Source organism: Dreissena polymorpha, chromosome 3 (genome assembly GCF_020536995.1).
Source record: "Dreissena polymorpha isolate Duluth1 chromosome 3, UMN_Dpol_1.0, whole genome shotgun sequence".
Taxonomy (NCBI): domain Eukaryota; kingdom Metazoa; phylum Mollusca; class Bivalvia; order Myida; family Dreissenidae; genus Dreissena; species Dreissena polymorpha.
In genome coordinates this window covers 138432972-138457954 of record NC_068357.1, presented here as the reverse complement: position 1 = coordinate 138457954, position 24983 = coordinate 138432972, and the positions used below count along the sequence as shown (strand labels likewise).

Here is a 24983-nt window from a genome sequence, read left to right as displayed (position 1 = left end):
CCCAACCCCCATTGCCACAGACCTTGCGTGAAACTTTCAGATTTCTCTAGTCTGTTTACCATGCTATAATTACAATTTCTATAACACATATTTATCATTTTATGACTAATATAATGTCTGTGGTATACAGAGAAACCTGAAAGTTACAAGTACTCGTGTCTAGTACTGTACAACTATTGTACTCCTCGTGAGAAACAACTACTTCATCTACATGTATTAAATATCATAAAACATAATTTTCATCAAGTTGGAAAAAATCATAAATAAATGTCATATAAACAGGTTTGTCATGAACTTTGACGTCGCTCTTGTTTACCAGAAAAATTCCCACGCACGGATTTCAACCGTCATTGTTTACAATCAATTAAATGCTAAGTACTTGAATTTGTATAGTGTTTTTTAAAAGTGTCCAGCTACAGTGGTTTAGCGTGTGGCTGATAATACTAGTTAGTGAAAACATTTTTGGAATGATAAGTAATCATATTATAACGAAAAATCAACTTTTCTTAAAAAAAATAAGTTAAATATATATTCACAAGGTATCCAACTCGAAATCATCCGAAAACGGGATGCATCGTTTTAACAGCCATTACTTCATCAATTTGCAGCGATTTTCACGATCTTGGTCTTATTCAACGCAGAAATAATTTCCTTTCTGGAAATGTATATGTCTTGCAATATTTTTACAAATACTGGGTCAACTTTTAAAAATAACACGATACACAACTCGCGTGACCCCAGCTGTGATCGATCAGACAGTATTCATGACTGAAATCTTCACGGGGAATGGGCATTTTCCCTGCAAAGTTCACGAACCTCGATAACCATAATTCAATAAAACGTATGAAAAAAAAACATTCTTACCGTCTTGCCGTAAATTATGCATCAAAACTAACTGTCCAGCGCATTTTCAAACCTTTGTTTACATACATTTCAACCAACTGACATTTTAAACACAGGGTGATTTCATTGCTCCAATGCGGAGTTGTGTCCTTACACTGGAGATTTCATTCATAAATACGGTCTGATCGATACAACTGGGTCAAGCGAATTATGGTATAGCTTTATTTCTTAAAATTTGACCCAGCATTTGTAGAAATATAAACAATATATATACATTTCCTAAAAGGAAATTCATTTCTGCGTTGAATAAGACCGGGTCATGAAAATCGCTGCAAAATTAATTTAGTAATGGCTGCTCAAAACGATGCCCCTTTTTCGGATGATTTCGAGTTGGATACCTTGTTATTATAAACGGTAGTGATTTTTTTTTATAGAAAATTTGATTTTTCGTTTTTAATGATTATTTATCATTCAAAAGATGTTTTCACTAATTATTATCATAGCCACCGCTAACCACCTGTGTGGTCCAGCACGTGTGCCGGGAGAACAGGCTTAATGTATTTTTTGTGTTAAGCTCTATAATATTTTATCCAATCTGTTGAAAAAATGTCGGTGAACATTATTCCGGTGTTAATTTTTGAAAATATTGAGGCATTCGTTAATTATGGATCTAAAACGGACATTAATCCGCAAAAAAACACCGGGCATATTGCATATTAGATCGGACACATGAAATTATTTCGAAAGAAAGCAATAAGAGTTTCAATTCTACAAGAGTAAGTATCGCTGTGCACGATTACGCTCTTACTGCTCGTATAATATTTGACTCTTGGCAAATACTAGTGTTTATTTTGCTTAATCTAAATTGTGTCATGCATCTATATGTACTTAAAGCAGCATGACCAACAGCTCTTTCATATGTGAAAGAGATTGACACGAAATACCTACCCATCTATAATAAAGTTTATATGTGCACTTCAATATTATAGTTTTAAAGCATTTTTTTATGTGGTGCCATATAAAAGTACTCTAGTAAATTTGAAATTATGTAATCGATTTCCTCTCAACATACATGCAAAGTTCCAGATACTTTTTCAGCAAAATCTTGGTTTACACTCTATAATAATCCAGCCTTAAAGTCTATTATTAATTCTTTTTTTTCATGTAAATATAATTTTGGCACATCCGCATTTAGGTTTATAGTCTAAGAAAGCTAATGACAATTGCCGGTTTCAGCAGACTTTTTGCGATAAAAGGACCAGATAATGGAAAACGTTCGGCTTTTCGACTGTTGTAAAGATGGTCTGTTATTCATAATAACGTTAAAGTGCTGTTGATTTCATAATTGTAATGAGGGCCTAGACGAGTGGGAACTCATTGATAAAATGTTTACATTATATGCATTGATATTGAGTTTTACGCATGATCACACATTTTGAATTCTTATTTTATTTTCCAATGTGTAACCGTACGCACAGAATTTAAGTCTACTTTTTACTAAATTTAATTCAATTTTTACGACTTTAAGCGTCTTATCTGGAGCTCTGCATACATGCATTAGTAGCATATAGTGAAATATATCCATAGACTTTCTTTGGTTATTGAAGGTAAATTACCTGTACAAAAATATGGTTAGTCATTAACCAAAAAAAAGTTAAGTCTACAAACACGCGGTTAATTTCGGTTCAGTAGCAAATATCTTACAAAGGTGCGCAACTTCTCCTATAACATAAAATTTCCGTTATACGCCGTAAATTTCCGTAGTCCTCTCCGTAGCATTTCGGAATGACTGTCAATTGACATCATTGTATCAATGCATGATAGTATGTTGCTTGTGCTTGGGTGAAACTCACATCTTACCATCGCGTTAATTTATTAAACGCATTAATATTTGATTTCATTATGCACTGCGCCTATTGCACAAGTTCTCTCTGCACAAACCAACATACACATATGCAGCATGCAATTAACGAACAAGAATGTTGCATCTGTACCATGCATGATACCATTAAGCAGAATGTAAATAGACATTGGACATCAGGCAAGATGTAAGTGTCATCAAGCATGAAAAGGTGTCTACATATTAATTGAAAGTACCATCAGAATCATGACACAGTCACAAAGAAGGATGTAATTTTTACCTAAATACCCTTCCATATTTGTCGGGCACTGTGTGTTTGCTTAATTTCACTGAAGAACGTCTACTGGTAAATCTTACAAAAAAGTGATAAATAAGACTGAGTAGCAATTTTTTTCGGCGTTTGCTGTTTAACGTCAAATTTGGCCTTTTCAACGAACTTCTTAAAAGCCCATTGAACTTTAAATGAAGAAGTTTCCCGCTTGTAGGTCCGAATGAATTAAATCAAATTTTGCAATTGGCAATTTGATAGAAATCCCCATAAACATTGCACATAGCTTTCTGAAATAAACAGGCCACATTGAACGCATTCACGATATCCAACAGCTCGCTTGCAAAGACCTATCTAGTGTTTCTTGGCCGGTAAGATCTATAATTAGAACATCGTCACCCTAAACATCTACTAATAGAAGAGCATATTTTGGGGGAAACAAATTCAATAAGAGTACAAAACGTCCACGATCAATAATGTGTAGTTTGTTAAAGATATCACGGCAGTAAAAACATAGCACTTTAAAGAGACCACAATCTGGTACATTTGGTCAATTGTTGCGTCCGTGGCGGACAATACATTTTTAAAAAGAAAGCGTACAAAAAAGCAAACACAAAGTTCTTCGTAAGCTTGTTTTAATCTTAAAAACACATAATCGACAGTCATTCCAGTCAAATACAATACTAACAGTCAGCACTCTAGAGATCAAAAGTGCGGATATAAATATTTAATTCAGGGATATCAAGTGTATCAAGTTCGAATTCCGGAAAAAATAGCCGGTAGTCTGGGGCATTAGGTCCCTTACAGGGATAAAAGGTAAATCCAAGCCCGAGCCGTAGCTAACTGATTTATTGTAGTCATTCTAGTTGCAATTTCTGGTGAGTACAATGCGGAATATTACGGATATTTGCAACATGTCGAAGATTTTCGGAAAGTAGCGAAGAGGTTTTCGTCAGTTAATATTCATGTCCGTGCCGGCCGCTAACTTATCAGAATCAATAAAAAGAACCAGAAAAAATCGGTACCGATCGCAAATTTCCGGAATTCCGATAAAGCATCAACATAATTTGTTCTCAAATGATCGCGTACTCGAACGAATCTGTCCCTACGCCTCAAACTCCCTTTAAATCTCATCGGACGTACATTGATCTCAAAATCTATCCTTGACGACTCAAATCATATTTCCTGAATAGTTTGGCCTATTGACGTCCCTGTAATTATACACAATGGTCTTTTGGATAAACACCGCTAAGTTTGTTGCAATATAATAACCGTTTTAAAATAGTTACCCGGTTTTCATTTAATAAAATGAGTAAGTCATATTCGAGATTTCAGCGATTGCCAATATTTTGCTTTTGTTTCTCATAAGCATATGGTGGCTTGGTATCTGCTATTGACTCCTATGTAGATTGCAAATATTACATAACCCTTACAGCGGCCGAGCGCAGATATCTGCATTTGGCCGCTAAAAAGAAAATCTTTGCGCATTAATTTAATTCAAATCTCATTATCATAATCAAAATCATCATCATCGTCGTCGTCGTCACTACTACCACCACCACCATCATCATCATCATCATCATCTTCTTCTTCTTCTTCTTCTTCTTCTTCTTCCTCCTCCTCCTCAACATCATCATTAACAACAACAGCAACACCAACTTAACATCATCATCAAACAACAATAAACATCGGTAGCATACAATGTGCTTCATCAACCATACATAATTATATGCGTTAAAACACCATAATAGAACAGCATGAATGAAGCTGTCTATACTCTTTTATATTTCCTATACCAATATTTTTTTTTCGTTAATTGAAGGACTAGTTGAAATCTTCTATAAAAGCCCTCCCCACCCCCACCCAAAAAAAATAAAAAAATAAAAATAAAACATAATAATAATAACCCTAGCAAACAACAATAAACATAGGTTAGTTAGTATACACTGTGCTTTAGCAACCATGCATAATGAATGTTTATGACTTCGGACCGTTGTGATCAAATTTAAAAAAGCAAGATGGTATGTATGCGGGGTATCCGGAGAAGCGCCCCCCCGGAGAACTGCCCCCCGGAGAACTGCCCCCTTATTTTAAAGGTGGCGGAGAGGTGCCCCCCCATCAAATCGGTAGGGGCGGAGAACTGCCCCCCTGTCAGAATTTAGTAGGCGGATATCTGCCCCCCATCAAATCTGTCGGGGCGGAGAACTGCCCCCCCCCCCCCCCCCCCCCCCCCGGTGTCATATTAGTTATTAGTTACGTAGTGAAAACAATACTTAAGGGTAATTTTACGTTATCGCCCGTACACATTTTATCCGGTAACAATTTAATTTCAGTACAAGTATATTACCATTTATCGAACTAAATAACACAATTGTCTAGAGGCATGTGATAATACTGTTTAAGGCCCTTGGTACGCATCTGCACCACTCACTATACATGAATGCCATTGTAAAAGTCGTGTTTTAATAAGAGCGCGAAACATGGTCGAGATCCACACAGGAAACGCGTGCGTGTTAATACTGGCCATGTGTCGCAACTAAATATAGACGTGCAACTCAGTACTTATTGAGAAAAAGTTACATCGGAATTAAAGGGGGCCTTTTCACAGATTTTGGCATTTTTTTAACTTATTCATTAAATGCTTTATATTGATAAATGTAAACATTGGATCGTAAAAGCTCCAGTAAAAAATCAAGAAAAAAAATAAAAAAAGGAAAAGAACATTGCCCGGAGCAGGTTTCGAACCAGTGACCCCTGGAGTCCTGCCAGAGTCCTGAAGTAAAAACGCTTTAGCCTACTGAGCTATTCCGCCGAGTACACATTCTCGACGTATTTTATACCTTATATAAGCAATCTTCGTAGTTTCACAAAATTTAACGACAAAAACAGAACTCTCCAAATTATTCAATCGTTTCGCGTTGCAACGCTTTATATTTTTTAGGTTTTTAAAATCGTCAAAAGATGCATATAATGGCTATATTAGAGCATGGTTAATGTTCAGTATAACTGTTTCCTCACAAATATCATAACTTAAACGAAAACTACGAATCTGAAACAACTTTTTTCAATTTTGTCAATTTACCAAAGCGTGAAAAGATCTCTTTAATTTACATTATAAAGATAGTATTGACCCATGGAAAAAAAACGTAAATTTACGTATAAAAAAGTAAATTAATAGGCAAAGCAAAGGCAATAATTTAGCTGACTTGAAGAAAAAAGTGAAGTGAAGTCGAATTCATAATCAATTTATTTATGTTGTTTAGTAAATTCATGTGACATACAAAATAACATACATAAATACACACATTACGGCAACAGTTTGCATTTTGAGCAGATCATGTCGACATGCCAAACAAACAAAATCGGTAACAGTTGCTTTAATTAGCAGCTAATAAGGCAGGCAGAGAACTTGTTACCGTTAACGATAAGCACCGCGATCTTTTAATTGGTAGACCGGACCGACCTTAATTGTTAAGAACTTGTTAGCTTTGAATAAAGCCGCATATTGAATAAAGCCGCATATTGAATAAAGCCGCATACGGGTTTATTATATTGAACCGTCCAAATCCGTAATTGGCGAAAACAAACAAATAAATTATTGTTTTCAGCTTGCATAAGGATTGATTAAATTGCATGCTAATTGTTTGTTTTAATTAAGGGGAAAATATCAAATAATTCAGCCGCGAAAACTTTTTATTAGCAAAAAGTGATTTGTTTTTCTTTGTTCACATAGACGAAAATCACGTGATTATCAAGATGGCGACGTCCATGCCGAGGCAGGTATTTTTTTTTGCAGTTTTATAACTTTTATTACTTGTACAACTTTATATTATTTTTGAAATTTCACTCAATTTCCAGACATAATAGCAAGAAAGTTACTGGCGTTATTGTCATTTTAATACTCGCTTTATATATCGCCGCGAAACTTCTTTAATTAGGGGGCACTTCTCCGGGTCATCAATTCTGACAGGGGGGCAGTTCTCCGCCCCTTATTAATCAGCAGGGGGGCAGTTCTCCGCCCTATAAAAAACAGTGAGGGGGCAGTTCTCCGCCCAGTGAAAAATCTTTGGGGGGGCAGTTCTCCGGGGGGGGCACTTCTCCTAGAGCCTGTATGCGGCACACAACACATAGATAATTATAGTTTTATACCTTAAACGTAGTTCATCAAAATAAAGATAAGTTATTATCTATGTAATACTTAAATTAGGTTTATAACGTATGCATATTTGTCTAAAACTTGTGAAATGTGATTCGTAAGCCGACGACAACATTATCATTCGGACCCTTCTCCCCACCTAACAATCGAGATTAAACACCTGTGGAGATCCCGATCTTATCAATGAATAAACCGGTTCAATGATGTCAAGTCAAATAAAACATACCATTACTATCCAAATAAATATCTATCAAAAAATGTAAATTGATATACCTACTTAACTAAAACTAAACTTAAACGATTAGCAAGAAAAATATATAAAGAAGAAGCAGGCAAAGTAGACAAATTAATTGTAACATATGTTTTCTCAGTCTCCCACTGTTGAACAATATAAATAGTATTTATCGCCACCCCAAAAGGGATCTTTATCACACGTTTGGCTCAACTAATATATAATCGTGACAGGACAAACTGTCAACAAATACCTTGTTAATGTTTTATACATAACTCCAATCAAAGGTCAACTTCCAAGGAAACTGCGGCATGTTAAAACTGTTGATTATGACAAAATGTTGTTTAGTACAAATCAGTACAATAGCGTCTGTTATGTGGCCTATACTAATCCAGTTAAATAAAACTTTAATCGCAGAAAAGTTTAGATTCTTTACACCTTTAAAGGGGCCTTTTCACAGATTTTGGCATTTTTTTTAACTTATTCATTAAATGCTTTATATTGATAAATGTAAACATTGGATCATAAAAGCTCCAGTAAAAAATCAAGAAAAAAAAAAAAAGGAAATGTACATTGCCCGGAGCAGGGTTCGAACCAGTGACCCCTGGAGTCCTGGCAGAGTCCTGTAGTATAAACGCTTATGCCTACTGAGCTATTCCGCCGAGTACACATTCTCGACGTATTTTATACCTTATATAAGCAATCTTCGTAGTTTCACAAAATTTAACGACAAAAACAGAACTCTCCAAATTATTCAATCGTTTCGCGTTGCAACGCTGTATAATTTTTAGGTTTTAAAATCGTCAAAAGATGCATATAATGGCTATATTAGAGCATGGTTAATGTTCAGTATTAATGTTTCCTCACAAATATCATAACTAAAACGAAAACTTACGAATCTGAATCAACTTTTTTCAATTTTGTCAATTTACCAAAGCGTGAAAAGATCCCTTTAAGAAAATATATAAAACAGTTCTTTCCTGTTTTAACAAAATGATACATTTAAAAATAAATTATGAAGCATCGCTAGCAATATTAGAAAGAGAAGTAGAAGGAGAATTATTATCAATAGTAGCAGTAGCAGCAGCAGCAGCAGTAGCAGCAGTAGCAGTAGCAGAATCAGTAGCAGTAGCAGTAGCAGTAGCAGCAGCAGCAGCAGTAGCACTAGCAGTAGCAGTAGAAGTAGCACTAGCAGTAGCCGTATCAGTAGCAGTAACAGTAGCAGCAGCAACAGCAGCAGAAGCAGCAGCAGCAGCAGTAGCAGTAGCACTATCAGAAGCAACAGCAGCAGCGGCAGTGGCAGCGGCAGTGGCAGTGGCAGTAGCAGTGGCAGTAGCAGTGGCAGTAGCAGTGGCAGTAGCAGTAGCACTATCAGTAGCAGCAGCAGCAGCACTGGCAGCGGCAGTGGCAGCGGCAGTGGCAGTGGCAGCGGCAGCGGCAGCGGCAGTGGCAGCGGCAGTGGCAGCGGCCTTGGCAGTGGCAGCGGCAGCGGCAGCAGTAGCAGTAGCAGTAGCAGTAAGAGTAGCCGAAGCAGTAGCAGTAGCGGCTTTTTGCTTTTTTGTTTTAGAAGTGTTTGTCGTATAAGAAGAACGCAAGGAAGACAAATTAATTGTAACATGTGTTATCTTAGTCTCCGTTGTAGTAGTATTTGTTGTATCTACACAGCCATTTTTCAGTCACCTGAGAGACATGTTTTTATAAGAGATTTAATTGTGGACCAATACATCGTGTATTAATATCAGTGTACACACTGGGACACCACATGGGGCGAGGATTAACAGATAAACTAGGCCTTCAATTAATTATGCGCCTAGAGGCAAACAATACTATAACTTACTGATAATTTTAGGATTGGGATGTGTTTGTATCTTATTTGAAATTAGCTAGCTTAATTCAAAAACTAATTATAGCCTCAATATTATCACAAGAACATCATCACATATTCATTGTGCAATATATAATCATATCACCATCACAATATGCCAGAGCGTTAGTATTTATTGTGCATACATATCCTACAGCAACATTTACAAAACTTATTACAAACCAACCGCTCAAGCTTTAATTAAGATTGATTTTAATTTATATTATGACATACATTAAAGATCACTGTCAATTAATTACAAAATAGCTTGATGCTTCGTACTCAGCGATTTAAATAAAAGAAACGTTGCGTACACAATAATTGGGGTTAATAAAAAAAGTCTGCAATTAAAATAATCAAATTTAAATAATACAAGATTTAGTTTCAAATTGTCGCTCAAAAAATGAATCAGTTATATCAGTTACTAGGGAATCGATTTGTTTAATCTCCGCAATCCAATAATAATTATGGTGTTTGTATGACAAATTAATAGCTCTTCGTCATTGAATGTATGATACTCATAAAAATATTGAAACAATAACCACAACAACAACAACATATGTGATTATGTATATATCTTCTTCAGATACTCTGTGTCATACTTTCAAAATTATCCTCATAAGATTCATAATAATAAAATAAACACTATTGCAATCTTAGTAAAAACCAACTTAGCCGTTATGCTAATGATTTTATGTTCAGTATGCGTGTACATTTCAATATTATATAACAACAAGTGTTCACAAATACCTATGTTTAATAAATATTAAAAACATGAGAACCAATGAAGGTATTTCATTTTAATAGACTAGTTTTACCGTGTGTGTACATTCATATAAAATCTTTTGAAAATCACACTTGAGATAATGTCTTTAGGTTTTGCTATTTCTAATCGATTTTAACACCATAAAACCACCGTATTTTCTCTTACATTCTAAATTTTCTTACATTTCCTTTTTAAGCCAAAATATTTATGTTTTCATGATTCTAAATTTTCGGACATACGGATTTTCGTACAGTCAGTTAAACAGCGCTATTTTATCAGATGTTGACCCTGTTTTTGCTTATCTGATGACCCTGCGGTCATGCATTCTTACAACCGGATTAAAGTAATAAAACAGAATCATGCCTAAGGGCAATCGACCATTACATTTGCGTACTTGGGTAAATTACCTTGTAAACCTCTAATAAGCAATGGTTCCTTCCAACAGCGTTTGAAATGATATCGTATTAAGAAAGCCAAACGTTTATTGTTTTTACTTTTTATATATTATTTCAGTTGATTGCAAAGCTGTTAAGTTGCATTTTTAAAGTAAAGAACGAAGGGAACAACACAATAAAATTATGTACACTGATGTATTATTTCTACTTCAATTAAATAATTGACAAACAAACATAACACACTTGTCTCTAAATATTTTTCGTATTTAAATTTTCCAACACGAAAAACAATATCTTTAAGTGAACGGAAACTTATAATTATTACGGCATATAGTAAAAGCAGAGTTGTCTGAACCATCAGTAAAATAAAAAATAAAAAATGACACAGCTTATTTTTCCCTCAAGTGTTAATGATAATATGGATAAACAATTAAAAATACATAAAGTCAATTGTGTTGATTACTCGTTATTGAAATATTGCAATGCCAATTATAAGACATCTGATTAAAAACAAAATGTATGGTGGAATACCTAATCTGGAAATACAAACTAATGATACTATTAATGCAACAACAACAATCACATCTTTTCAAGCGCAATCAGAAAACTGCTACAGCTTTGTATTAACAAACATAAATATGTTTGTGCTTATAGATTTTGATAAACTTCAAATCTTTAAGCGTGCTATGAATTGAATATAATTTATATTTAAAAGTTTTGCTACTCTGTTGATAACTAGCAACAGCAAAAAGGAAGATACCATTTTTTATCATCTAATTTTATTTATATTTCATTGTTTATTTGTTTATGATCACAAGGATTGTTTGGATAACAGAGTGTGTCTAGATATACCGGTACCCTTAAAAATATTTTTATGAATTGCAATTAAGCGTAGAAATTAAACAGGCCCTAATACAGACACCATTTTTATCGGAATGCGATTATAGTTTCAATAGCAACTCGTAACGCTTTTAGCGACAAATTGACTTGGTCAAATACTGCATCTTAAACGGATAAATAAAATTGAAACCATTTATTTTCAATATTATCAAAATTATTATTTAGTTATTAATACATTAAGCAGCAAACTCTATTAATCAAAAAGATTTGATATAACATCCGAATTCACTGCAAAAATGAGCTGAGCGATAGGTTTTACGGTTGTTGAAATTGTTCACGATGAGAATGACGATGACGACGATGATGACGATGACGACGACGAGGAGGAGAACAACGACGATAACAATGACGATGATGATGATGATGATGACACTGATGATGATGATCACGACGATGACGACCATAACGATGTTGTTGGTGATAGTGACGATAATGCTGCTGCTGCTGCTGATGACGATGCTGCTGCTGATGATGCGGTGGAGGCTGAAGAGCAGGACGAGGACGAGGGCGACGACGACGACGACGACGACGACGACGATGATGATGATGATGATGATGATGATGATGATGATGATGATGATGATGATGATGACGATGATGATGACGATGATGATGATGATGATGATGATGATGATGATGATGATGATGATGATGATGATGATGATGATGATGATGATGATGATGATGATGATGATGATGATGATGATGATGATGATGATGATGATAATGATGAGATGATGATTATGTTGATGATGATGATCATGATAACGTTGATAACGATGATGTTGATGAAAATAACGATACTGTAAGTAGTAAATTAACTCATTAATTGTTATTATAATACACAAGCACATGCTAATGGATCTGTATCCGCAAGGCGGTCAAATGAAAACTCACTTGGTATAAATATGAAAAATTGAATCAAAATATCATTGATTAGCTTGTTCGCATTGCATATGCTTATCATTGTGCACAGGCTAATCTTATTTGACGTGCATTAAGCCTCGTTTTCCATGAAAGCAGCCAATATGTGCATATTTTAATGATAAACACTAGACTGGCCAATGGCGTTTACAAGCTGGTATATACATTCACTGCTAGAGCAGAATCATTTGTCGTCTGCTGCAGACAGGCAGTGGTAATCGTTCCTAGCAGAGTGAGTTGTGGTTCTTGCCGTACTTAAGTCTTCTAAGCACCTACTGATTTGCATTTATTACCCATTCTCTTGAAACGCCGACTAATAAAGTGCGATAAACCGCCTTTAAGCACTTGGCACATTAACAAATAAGAACATTCCACACCTAACCGAGAACCGACGTCTTTAATCGCGAAACTATTACCAGAAATTGAATACCGCCAGAAACAACAATGAGCTCACTTCGATTAAATATAAATACACTATATTCATTGCGTCCTACGCAATCAAACATATCAACCGAAAATACCAGCGAATACAGTATTATATATGACATCGATCTTATATATCGCCTCAGACATGCGAGAGCGCCACGATGAGTGAAGAGTGTGTGTATGAGAGTTTGTTTAAAGGTCCTACTAGCCTCTTCACGAGATTTGTGTAGCCCGACCTGAATGATGAATGAAATGGATGTAGTAACAGTTATATGAACACGATATATCCGTACCAATATCCACGTGAGCATATACTAATAATAATTAATTTTTTAATCGCCATAAGCTTGAAAATAAACGTAAATAGATACAACAAAGACCAATTCGGAGACTTTAAATTTTTTTAATTACCTCCCCTGCAATAGAAAATATATATGGAGACTCGCATTCTATGGAATATCTAAATCTCATTATATCTTTCTCCGAAATTTTTTTCTGGTAAAAATCATCTTAAATTTAGCTGTATATTCGTATGTAATTAATTAAACAAGAGTTATAAAAAGGCATTGCAAAAAATATCGCGTTTTACTTGAATAAGTTACCTCCCTTAAGCCTATCGGAATATCAAAAATACGTATATAAACAAAACGCGTTCCTTGCATAAGTGATAATAAAGCGCGTGCCCGTGCCACTCGTCCTCCAAATACTTACTAAATATAGTACAACGTATCTACAATCATTGCGACTAACTCATACCTCAGTAAATAAGTAACCAGGATAAATATACGTTTAGGTAATTAAGATATAAAACATACATATAAAAATTTACATGTTCCCTGTCTGCCGAACCCGATCCATGGACTATAGCCACAAGAGGTTTCTATGTACCTATGTAGCCGGATTGCGCCCTCAGAGCGCCCAACACCGACACAGATCACGCTACTCTCCGGTCAAACACAATACTGCATAGGACTACTGCCTTTGTCACCATATTATCAGAATCATTAAAGTGCAAAATGGAAACTTTCAACTGTCCTTTCACTTCATAAGCCATTGGCGATCTTCAATGATCGCTTATTTCCGAGAGATGCATTTTATTTTTTTCAAACTTCGAATTTTGATATATGTTTAACTTATTCATTTAGATTACATTATTTTCACTATAAATATTGACTTTGATCCAATTATCATCTGAAAAATACGATTTCGCGATTTCTTCAAAGATCGAGCGAGCCTTTTTACCTGTTTACTTATATATATCTAATTTAAGGTTACACAGATGTAAAGTTGTCGTGGCCGAGTGGGTAAGGCGATAAAATTGAAATCTTTTGGGATTTTCCCGCGCAGGTTCGATTCCTGCCGACATCGCATACTTTTTGCGACGCGTTTTATTTCTTTTCTAACGTAATTTGATTTAATATAGCACATAAGCTATGTTTTTTGTTAAATATGTTGACAATTGTATGCACATCCTTCAATTTTAAAATTAAAACAACGTTATGGCTAAATTGATTAATTTACTGCTGAAAATACGAATGATGCATGTTGCATTTTTATTTTTATTTCAAAAAGTAAACGGTAAATCTGTCTATTTTTGGTATTTTTGCTGTATATAGTGTTTCTATAAAAACTTAATTTAAAATATAACTTAAATGATACTATTTTGAATTTTATGACACTTTGTTTTTAACCGACCCAATTTTTACTTGGCTGAAATCACTTACATTTCATGGCGCTATTCCATAGATTAAAATTTGTAAAAAATAAATGTCTGTAAAAGAATACTTATTTCATCTTGTTTAAACTTTAAACACCTTTACTGCATCTGTACACACCAACTGCATGCCCACATTTGGAAATTTGAATGAATTATGGAACTTTTATATACCCCAGGGGTGAAAATAAACTGGACAAAAGCCGAGCGTGAGGGTGGTTTTGAAAAAATCGGTTTATTTTTTTTAAGCATGGAAAGCTACCTACAAATTTGCATGTAGTTTAGTGAAATGATGCTGATTAGGAAAATAATTAATTAAATTATATTTGGATATGTGCCCATTAGAGGTGCGCAAGCTTAAAAAGGTAGAATTACCGAAATTCCCGTTCTTACACGTTGTAGCATGGATCGGGTATTGAACACGATACACGTGTGTATTAGCACCCTACTGTAGTCCCGGCGGGGTTATCAACTGCACCAATACACCGGTAAGCAACCAGGGGAATATCATATGAAAAAAGAACTATCATGCATGTTTGTTTTGTTAAAGTGTGTCACAAAATTTCCCTAACTGCCGATGTCGGCTATAATCTCGGTATAAACATGCAAAGAAATTAACATATATATAATGTTAATGCCGATATGTTATTGGACATTTTGTATGTCAAATGTTCATTATTTGCATTAAAATTAAGACGATTGTATTGAACACGATACACGTGTGTATTAGCACCCTACTGTAGTCCCGGCGGGGTTATCAACTGTACCAATACACCGGTAAGCAACCAGGGGAATATCATATGAAAAAAGAACTATCATGCATGTTTGATGTGTTAAAGTGTGTCACTAAATTTCCCTAACTGCCGATGTCGGCTATAATTTCGGTATAAACATGCACAGAAATTAACATATATATAATGTTATTGCCGGTATGTTATTGGACATTTTGTATGTCAAATGTTCATTATTTGTATTAAAATTAAGACGATGCTTATTTGCCAGAAAGCGTTTATTTCAAATTCAAAACAAGCAATAATCATACATAATACCAAAATATAAAACTAACAAAATGGCAACACTCTCGCTTAACGCAACGTTCAGAAGCACGCGCACTTAACAAAATTATTGCAACTAATGCAAGCTGTAATTAATATGTGACTACTTGCTATACAACAGGTATCATGCGAAAATTGATCTTATTTAATTGTGGTTCCCTCTTTGAATTTATGTTGCCTGTCGACTTTTAGAATAATGTGTCAGTAAGAAATGTATTGCTTGCTCTACAACCAGCATCATGCGAAAATGGATCTTATTTAATTGTAAATCCCTCTTTGAACTTAAGTTGTCAGTCGACTTTTAGAATAATGTGTCAGTAATAAATGTTTTTCTTCAGTTTCACATGTTTTTTAAGAAAATTTAGTGAAAGATGCAAATGTGTCTTATTTATTTTTTTCTGTGTCTTCAATGTATCTTATTTATATGTGACTGCGTGCTTATTTTTTTTTCAAGAAATGAAAGATGCAAATGTGTCTTATTTTAATTTTATCCATGTCTTAAATGTGGCTTATTTATATAAGATAAAATGATATACTGCCAGTGGCATGCAAAAAAGGATCTAATTTCTTAATATCCACATTCACGCTTTGTTCTTTATTAGCACCGTCTTTAATTAGGCTATCTATTTAAAGTACAGATTACTGTGAACTTAATAATTGTGCAACGGTGATGTTGATCCATTATCGTTGTTAATTTAAAATGTAGACAACAAGTTAGCAATTAATGAAATCAGTTATTTTGGAAGTAAATCTAATTGTTTCTGTACAGTAGCCAGGTGGATGTGTATTGAGCGGATAAGATAGGGATCACCACAACAAGTTTCTAATACACAGTATAGACTTCCCCTATTATTATTAATTACCTGATTGGAATAAAAAAAGTGTTAAAGATCATTTCATGTGAAAAGCAGGATTTCTGACATAATTTCAATCGTTTTGCTTTTATACACAATTTCATGGAACAATGAATATATTGGCGCGATGGAACACAATTTATAAATCAAGCTGACAGTATAGTATCATTTTTTAATTATGTGTAATTTAATTCGCATTTCTCCCTTAACTCGTTCAATGACACGTGAACTTATATCAATTATAAAACATCACGTGCATCATTAAATATTTTTTTTAATTATGAAAACATATATGTTCTACATGGTTTTGTTTAGTTTTTTTTCTCAACCAGAGAGACATTATAAAACATTGTTATATATAAAGCGCTTTACTTTTCTACATTACATAAAGATATATCGATTTTTTTGTTAAGTGTACGTGCTTGACATATTTATAAAAAGGCAGTGTTTATTTTTGTAATAAAATCGAAAATTGACATTTAATTTGATGCAATCCACATTGTTTAGCGGCCAAGCGCAGTATTCCGCTCTCGGCGGCCGATGGTGTATTGCAATATATACAATGAAAAGCTGGGTTTCTGACATAATTTCAATCGTTTTGTTGACGCGGAAGTGCTTTTTGGTGGCCAAAAATACTATTGTTCCCTTTATTTAAACCTAAATCAGTATTTTTTTACACTTGAAGGTTTGTACAGCGGGGATTTCGGTACCGGCGCGGGTTTATGTGCTTGTTAAGAATTACCGAAATCCCCGCTAAGAGGCAACATATTATCCTGATTTATGCTTTGATTAAACATTGAAACTAAATTGCAAAAGTGTATAGCATATTGTAAATAAGGTAGTACGATATCATTTGTTTCATCAGATTTGTTTGGAAAATACTTTCTGAAGACTTATTATTACTATGTCATGTTATATTTACATATACTTTTGTGTAACCAATGTTTTAAATGTACATTTTACCTTTTTTACATTCGTTTACACATTTTTCACATTAATAAACTATTTAATAATGGAAAAAATATTCTGATAAGAGTGTTTAAATGATTAACACTAATATGATTGTGTACAAATCAACATTAATGCAAAGCCAAAACCCAAACATAATGACATATAGACCCTTTAAGGCGTAATATGGGGGATTGGCGTAAACATGGGTGATTTCGGCTCTGGGCGTACGAATGTAGCAGTACCGAAATCCCCGCTAATTATTTTCCAAAAGAAGTAACCGAATGGGAGATAATACATGTCACTGGTTGCTAATGAAAAAAAACACTATAATAATTTTGTTGACACTTGAAGGTTTGTACAGCAGGATTTCGGTACCGGCGCGCGTTTAAGTTCTAGTGTAGAATTACCGAAATCCCCACTGAAAGGCAACTTAATGCTGTCAAGAGTGCTTAATAATTAAAATTAATATCAAATTTGTTGCACCTTAACATTCATGTGAAGTCAAAAACCATTCATACCGATGACCTATTGACCCTTTAAGGCGTAAATATGGGGATTTCGGTACTAGGCGGGCGAATGTAGAATTACCGAAATCCCCTTTTCATCATCGCACATTAGTGTAACATAAATTTTAACACAATATATGTAGGGAAACTCATATGAATCGCGTAATGTGAAAATGATTATTATGCTATAATTCGACCACGAAACTTGACGTGACTTAATACCGGACATTATGGAATGGAGCTACGCTTGCCGTATTTGACATAAGACCCATTTTCGCAAATTATCTTATCAATGCTTATATGAATTTGATTGCTATAATCTTATGCGTATTCGACACGGAATTATTGTCAAGGTTTTTCATTTTGTCAATATTTATCATAGCAGGGGACATTGCTGACATCAATATGGATACTGTTTTCATTTTCTGTCGAGAAATGATATGACTTATTATCAAGATTATTTTATAGTACGGTAGCGTTCTCTTCACAATTGAGATTTATTTGTACAGGTAAATTGCTCTTATACTCACCATTCGGACTCGACGATCGGCTCGAATAAAAATGTTAGTCGCTTAAAAGTACAAATTCATCATATTGAGCACGATTATTATTATTATTATTATTATTATTATTATTATTATTATTATTATTATTATTATTATAATTATTATTATTATATAGCTTTTAGAAACTTATACCTTAAAAAAAATCCCATTGGAAAAAAAAATCCCATGGGAAAAAAAATCCCATGGGACAAAAAAATCCCATGGGAAAAAAATCCCATGGGATTTTTTTATTATTTTAAAACACGATATAACGCGTTGAAATCGCGAGAAATGCGCATCATTTGTTAAAAGGTAGTGTTTCTGAAGGTTACATGAATAAATCTCTAAAAATCAGAAAAAAATCCCATGGGATTTTTTTTTCCCATAAAAAAATGGGATTTTTTTTCTATCAAAGTAAATTGAACGAAAATAAGCACAAATGCTTTAACAATGCTTAAAATCGATAACTAAGCACAAACGAACGTGTTTTATGTTTTTGAAAATCCCATGGGATTTTTTCTCCCATAAAAAAAGCTGGAGAAAAATCCCATGGGAGAAACCAAAATTCCCATGGGATAATGAAAAATCCCATGGGAAATTACAAAAATCCCATGGGAACCCCAACTTTGCAAATAAAGTTCATAGTGAAGAAAACGCATTTAACAAGCAAAAATAACCAATTATTAATCACAAGTTAGACTTTTATCTTATACTTTATCACAAATAAGCAAACCTTCAAGAAAAAGGGTACTTAAGTTTGCGAAATTTCGGTTTCGCAAAGTTTTTCCGGTGGCCGTTCAAGTTGAATTGAGACATTTGATGAAACAAACTGGTTCCTGGGTAGGACCAGTACTTAGTGTCTATATGACGTACCATGACGTCGAAAGTCTACAAAACCTACTAGGTAGAACGAGAAATGTACTTCGACATACAGTTTTCACCGACCCTTGAGTGTTAGCCAATCAGAAGACACCTTACATCTGTTGCTTTTAGAGATATTTGACATTGAACATAAGTATTATTATTATTTATACCAAATTATGCGACTATCGACCGCTTACTCATAGATATTGTGCGTATTTATTTAACATTATTATTATTATAATTTATACATGCGACTATCGACCGCTAACTCATAGATATTGTGCGTATTTATTGACCTGGCGTGGCGGAATTAACCTCTGACTTACGCAAGTTATGGTCATCACAAAATACGACCAACGGAGAGGTTATAATACATTATTTATCTTGTTAATGCTTGGTAACTGTTTGGTTACCGTTGGGAATTTCCAACACAGTAATGCACTGGACGGTCGTGATACTCCGCCCCGCATGATCAATAAATACTCACAATATGCTGAATAATTTTAATTTTAAAAAGGTAACAATTGAATCTTCTTCAAATTTGTATATAATCTATTTCAATGCATAAATACTTGAAACTTCTATGTGTTGTTTTTTTGCCATTCTGATATTTTTATTCATTTTGTCCTCAATTAAAAAAGAGATTTTAAACATTTATTATGAATAAATCTGAAGGAAAAGCGGCTCAAGAGACTAGTGTTTTGATTGGCTGTTCAAAAAAATGTGTACGTCGAAGTACAAACATGTATGTCGAAGTACAAATTGTACTTTGACGTACAAATATATACTTCGAAGTGTATTTTATATTTATGTCGACGTACAATTATTGTACTTTGACGTACATTTCTCTTTTTAACTTGTAGGTCTTCTTGACTTTCAACCCAAATGGTACGCCATAGTATGTCTTTAGGGTTATCTAAAGAATGCTCACACTTAAGAGATCAATACAGAGACCTCCCAGTGACTAAGCCAGTTAGCAGACACCCCATTCACTATACCACAGACACCGAACCAGCTATAAATTCCTGTGGCTAGAAAACAAAAAAATATAAGATGCTAGATCTTTAAGCTTGGAACATGTAACTTGTTTTAAGATTGATTTTTTTTGGATGCATTACTTAATTATTGATACAATTATAATATTTTGAACACAATCATGTCAATATATTTATTAAAAATACATAGTTATCAAAAAAACTTAAAAAGCTTTTGCCCGTAAATTAGGTAGCACCTATAATCATATTAAACTCTTTCACGACGGCTACATTACATTCACCTCTGTGATGTGCTGAGAACGGACTATTTTTATAAAAGCGTCTCATCATGTCATGATCATTCCAAGCGTTCATCATGGAGATTACAGCATACAAAACAATCTCTTGCACGACGGTTACATTACATTCACTGCATTAAAGAAAACCATCTTATACCATAATATCTTATATAAGTATTAATTCATTATTATAAAATTGATATGATTTTTTTATGTTAACAAACCTACATACATACATACGTCGAAGCAATGCCTATCGTCACTCAATAAAAATTATGTCCAATTGTTTACATTTGTTAAGTGCGTGGACTGTTTCGATCTGCGTAAATGGGCAATACAATAGTTCCAAAGAGTTGCATGAAAACTCGCAATTTTTTGCACGATGTATCGTAAAATTAAAATTCTTATTTCATTATTTTACGCCTCTGATCCTAAAAATGCAAATAAAATATTCTTTAAATGCGTTTGTTCGGTTTTGCCCAGTTTCTGGGCAATATGGCATGCTGAGTCTTTCGCAGAGTTGTATGTGAGAGCAAGGAACGACAACTCTGCGTGGAGATTGGTTCGGTAATATACATAAAACGGTGTTTAGGTAAGTTTTGCCTCACTCAAAATTTCTAAACAGAGCTGTCGGTGTAAAACGCGGATCTTATTTTTACAGGTACCCTTCCAGAGTTTGTAAGGTACTTTTTTGTAACACAATTGTGAACAGAGCCAATAATAAACTTACACATAAAAAAGCTATTTCGTGTGTACGACCGGCTGAGACTACAGAATATTGTTTTGTTCAAACGAGACTAAAATGTTCAACGAGTGGTTCACTAGCTGTAAGTTTTTTTTATAGCGCTCACTTTAAAAATGGCAATTGTCTCAACTTAACATGAATATTTACCTCATTTAATACCATTCTTGGTCATATGCATTTAAGTAATCTATGAATTTTGAGTGTTCACAGTGATATCCTATCAACTAGTGAATACAGTAACACACTACTAAAACATGTAAATTGTTAAAGAACTCAACACAACTCTTACATTTTTAAAATGGAAGGGTCTTGTGTTGTGACAGTATAACCAATAGAGCTGTTTTTTAGCATTTAAGGAAGAAAGGTTTTAGTCTTTTCTTTTTAATGGTTTTTCAAATCAAGGAGGAGTCTCCGTATCGTCGGCACGATGTCCGTCGGTTACGAACACATCCATTCAGCGTGCCGAAAGCGCGGTTTTCTGGTCGGCTACACACCGGATGTGTTGACATGGGCAACGGCAGAACTGACGCATACGAGAAGGTCTGATATTGGCTTATACACACGATGAATGATTTTTTACAAGGTTTTTCCGAAGGAAAAAACCAGTTATTAGATTGGCAAATGTCGGCGGGCGGGCTGGTGGGCTGGCGGGCAGGCGGAACAAGCTTGTCCGGGCCATAACTATGTCGTTCATTGTGAGATTTTAAAATCATTAGGCACATTTGTTCACCATCATTGGACGGTGTGTCGCGCGAAAGAATAACGTCAATATCTCCAATGTCGAGGCCATACTTCGAGTTCAAAGGTAAAAAAATAGCCATAAATGAGCTTGTCCGGGCCATAACAACGTTAATCACTGTGAGATTTTATATAGAGAATAATAGGTTAGTGTTGATTATAGATCAGATTTATCATGCGAAGCTTAGAAAACAAAAAGCACGAGCCTTGGCGAGTGCTTTTTCGTTTTTGTGCCGAGCATGATAAACCTGATCTATAATCAACACTAATCTATTATTCTATTTATCACACTTTTTATTTTGTAAACCTTTTTGTTTAAACAAAATTAGTTCGACTGGATAATTTCGCTGGATTTATTACGTCATTTCGTCGAAATATTGACGTCATTTCCTGCCGTTGATTATAGATGATATTTAATCAACGGGGCTTTAATCAACCGAATTCGCTGTTAAAGTGTTTTTTGTTAAAATGAAGTCTTTTCCTAACAAAATCCAGTTCAGGCGGACAGTGTCGTCCTTGATTAGCGGACTGCAAATGCTATCTGGGGCGCTCTAAACTCACATGCATCAAGCCCATTATTCTAAGAGCACCGCTTATATTTACCTTCATGTCTTGTGCCAAGGTATGACGGCAGTCAAGGACGGGTCCTGGGGTACGTGGGCCCCTCTTTGGCTGTGCGGACAGGGGCTAGAAGGCGCCACCGTCGGCGTTGTTGGTACGTATTTCACATAGATAGTATACCCATAAACTAATTATAAAGCCTCGAACTGTTAAAATGGGTTTAAATGCATGTGCGTGAAATGATGTCCCATAATAGCTTATGTAATCCGCACTGGGTAATCAGGGACAACCCTTGTCGCTGTTATTGTATTTTTCGTTAAATGAAAGTCTCTTCTCAGCGTAAATTTACTTTAGGCGGAAAGTGTCGTCCTTCATTAGCCTGTGTGGAGAAGTTTATCTGGGACGACACTGTCTAAACGCACATGAATAAAGCCCCGTTTTCACAAAGCAATTCTCAATCATTGATTGTCAGCGTAGTCGGAACGTACCTAGATAAAAAAAAAACATTTCATAAAATCTTACACTTGTCGGCTTGGGAAGTACGTATTAACGTAAAAGCGTTGGGAAATAAACTAGTCATGTCATGTTAAGTCATACGTTTGACAGTTTCTAAGACCATATTTTTCACGAAGTATTTTTTCGCCATGTGAAGCATAGTATTATGTTTATCTTTTTTAAGACCTTGAATCCGATGTCATGAGTATTGGATATTGCTTATATATCTATAGTCGCCATAGTCGGCGTAATTAAGCGACCACAGTGCTAGCAGAATGGAATTTTAATGCCTGGTCCTCGCAAATTATTTTTTTATAAAATTTTGTGAATACTGTTATTAGACAGATCTAAATCGAACGAGTCCGAATCGTTTTTGCAATATTTATTTGATCTGCAACATTTGTTTATAAAATAGACGTAGATTACATTTAATCTTCGTCTCTGGTATAAAAAGACAGTCAATGTAACAGTTAAAGAAATGAACGCTGTCTTAATTTTCCGGCTGATTACTCTAACTAACCTTTAAAGTTCGTATCTACGAAACAACGTTTGACAAATACAATTTGAGCAGTGGACGTGTGCTTGCAGCAGCAGTTGCATTAACGTAAGCAGCAGCAGTAGTAGTACGAGCGTGAACTATATGTTTGAATAAAGTGAATAAGAGGAAAATTAATTACCCTTGAATAAGATAAGTCGCCGTTAGAGGGCGTTGTAGAAAGGTATATGCGGGTGAACGCACGAGGAATTGTCATTCAGCTTGGCAATACTGCCCAGTTTTGAACATTAATTTTCATAAAGTTTATGTAAAAGGGCTGTGAATGACAAGTTTCTTTATGAATATATAGTTGATTACAGTGTTGCATATTTGTAAAGAACATCGAATGTATATAATTATGTCTTTTTGTATGATGTATACTCGCATTACAAATTGCATTGTGTCATCCGGCAGTACGCAGGCTTATCCAATATTAAAGCTGTATTTCTCATATGTGTTGTTTTCATTTAAGAGACGACGTTCGGGTTTGAGGGAAACTATGAAACTAGTTTAGATCAATGATAATCATCATTTCTTTATATACTTAATTTTCATTTTCGACTATTCTCGTTCAGGTCTGGGAAGAATCGGGTTTGCCGTAGCTCAAAGACTGAAACCTTTTGGCGTCTCCAAGATATTGTACACTGGTCAGACAGAAAAAGCGTCGGCTGCGCAACTTCCGGCTTAATACGTTACATTCGATAAACTTCTAAACGACTCGGATTTCGTCATCGGGTGCTGTCCGCACAATAGCAAGACAACTGGTCTGTTCAGCGCTGACGCCTTCAGGAAAATAAAGAAAAAAGCGATATTCATCAATACAAGCCGGGGCGGTTTAGTGAATCAGGACGATCTTTACAACGCTTTAAAAAATGGCGATATTTTAGCGGCGGGACTTGATGTGACGTCACCATAGCCTTTACCGACGTCACATCCCCTTTTGACCTTAGATAATTAAGTGGTTTTACCACATATCGGCAGCGCGACATTCAAAGCAAGGAACGCTATGTACGAACTGAGTGCCAGAAATATTGTCGCTGCGCTATATGGGGATCCTATCCCGTGTCAAGTGAAATAAGCGAACACACTTTGATATTGTTGTGTACTTAAGGACATTACATGTTATGTCAGATATTATTTTTACACATTACAAATTGATTCAGTTAATTGACGGAATTCTTCCCCAAGACATTTTGGAAAACACGCGCAATTTATACAATGTTTTTATTTAATTTTCGATTTTGATCATGCTTGCTCAAAGCGAAGAATAACAAAATATTTTGTTTTTTGTAGTTGTAGAATATTTGAGCCCAACGATTACAGCTTATTAAAAACTGTCATTGTAGACTTTTAACAATAAAACAGACAATTAATAGTGTATGTCGTAGAATGTGTTTTCTTGGCGAAAATGAAGAGGGGAAATAGCGTCTCCGCATTAAAACACGTGGATGCAAGACAAATGGACCATTCGGGTGTGCAATACAAAAATAAGAACTTGTATTTTAAAACATT

At 34.8% G+C, this 24983-nt stretch overlaps 1 pseudogene; it reads left to right on the top strand.

The window, feature by feature from the left end:
• Positions 1-24549, top strand: part of LOC127872635 (glyoxylate reductase/hydroxypyruvate reductase-like) — a 43945-nt pseudogene extending 19396 nt beyond the window's left edge.
• The last annotated feature ends 434 nt before the right edge of the window (positions 24550-24983 follow it).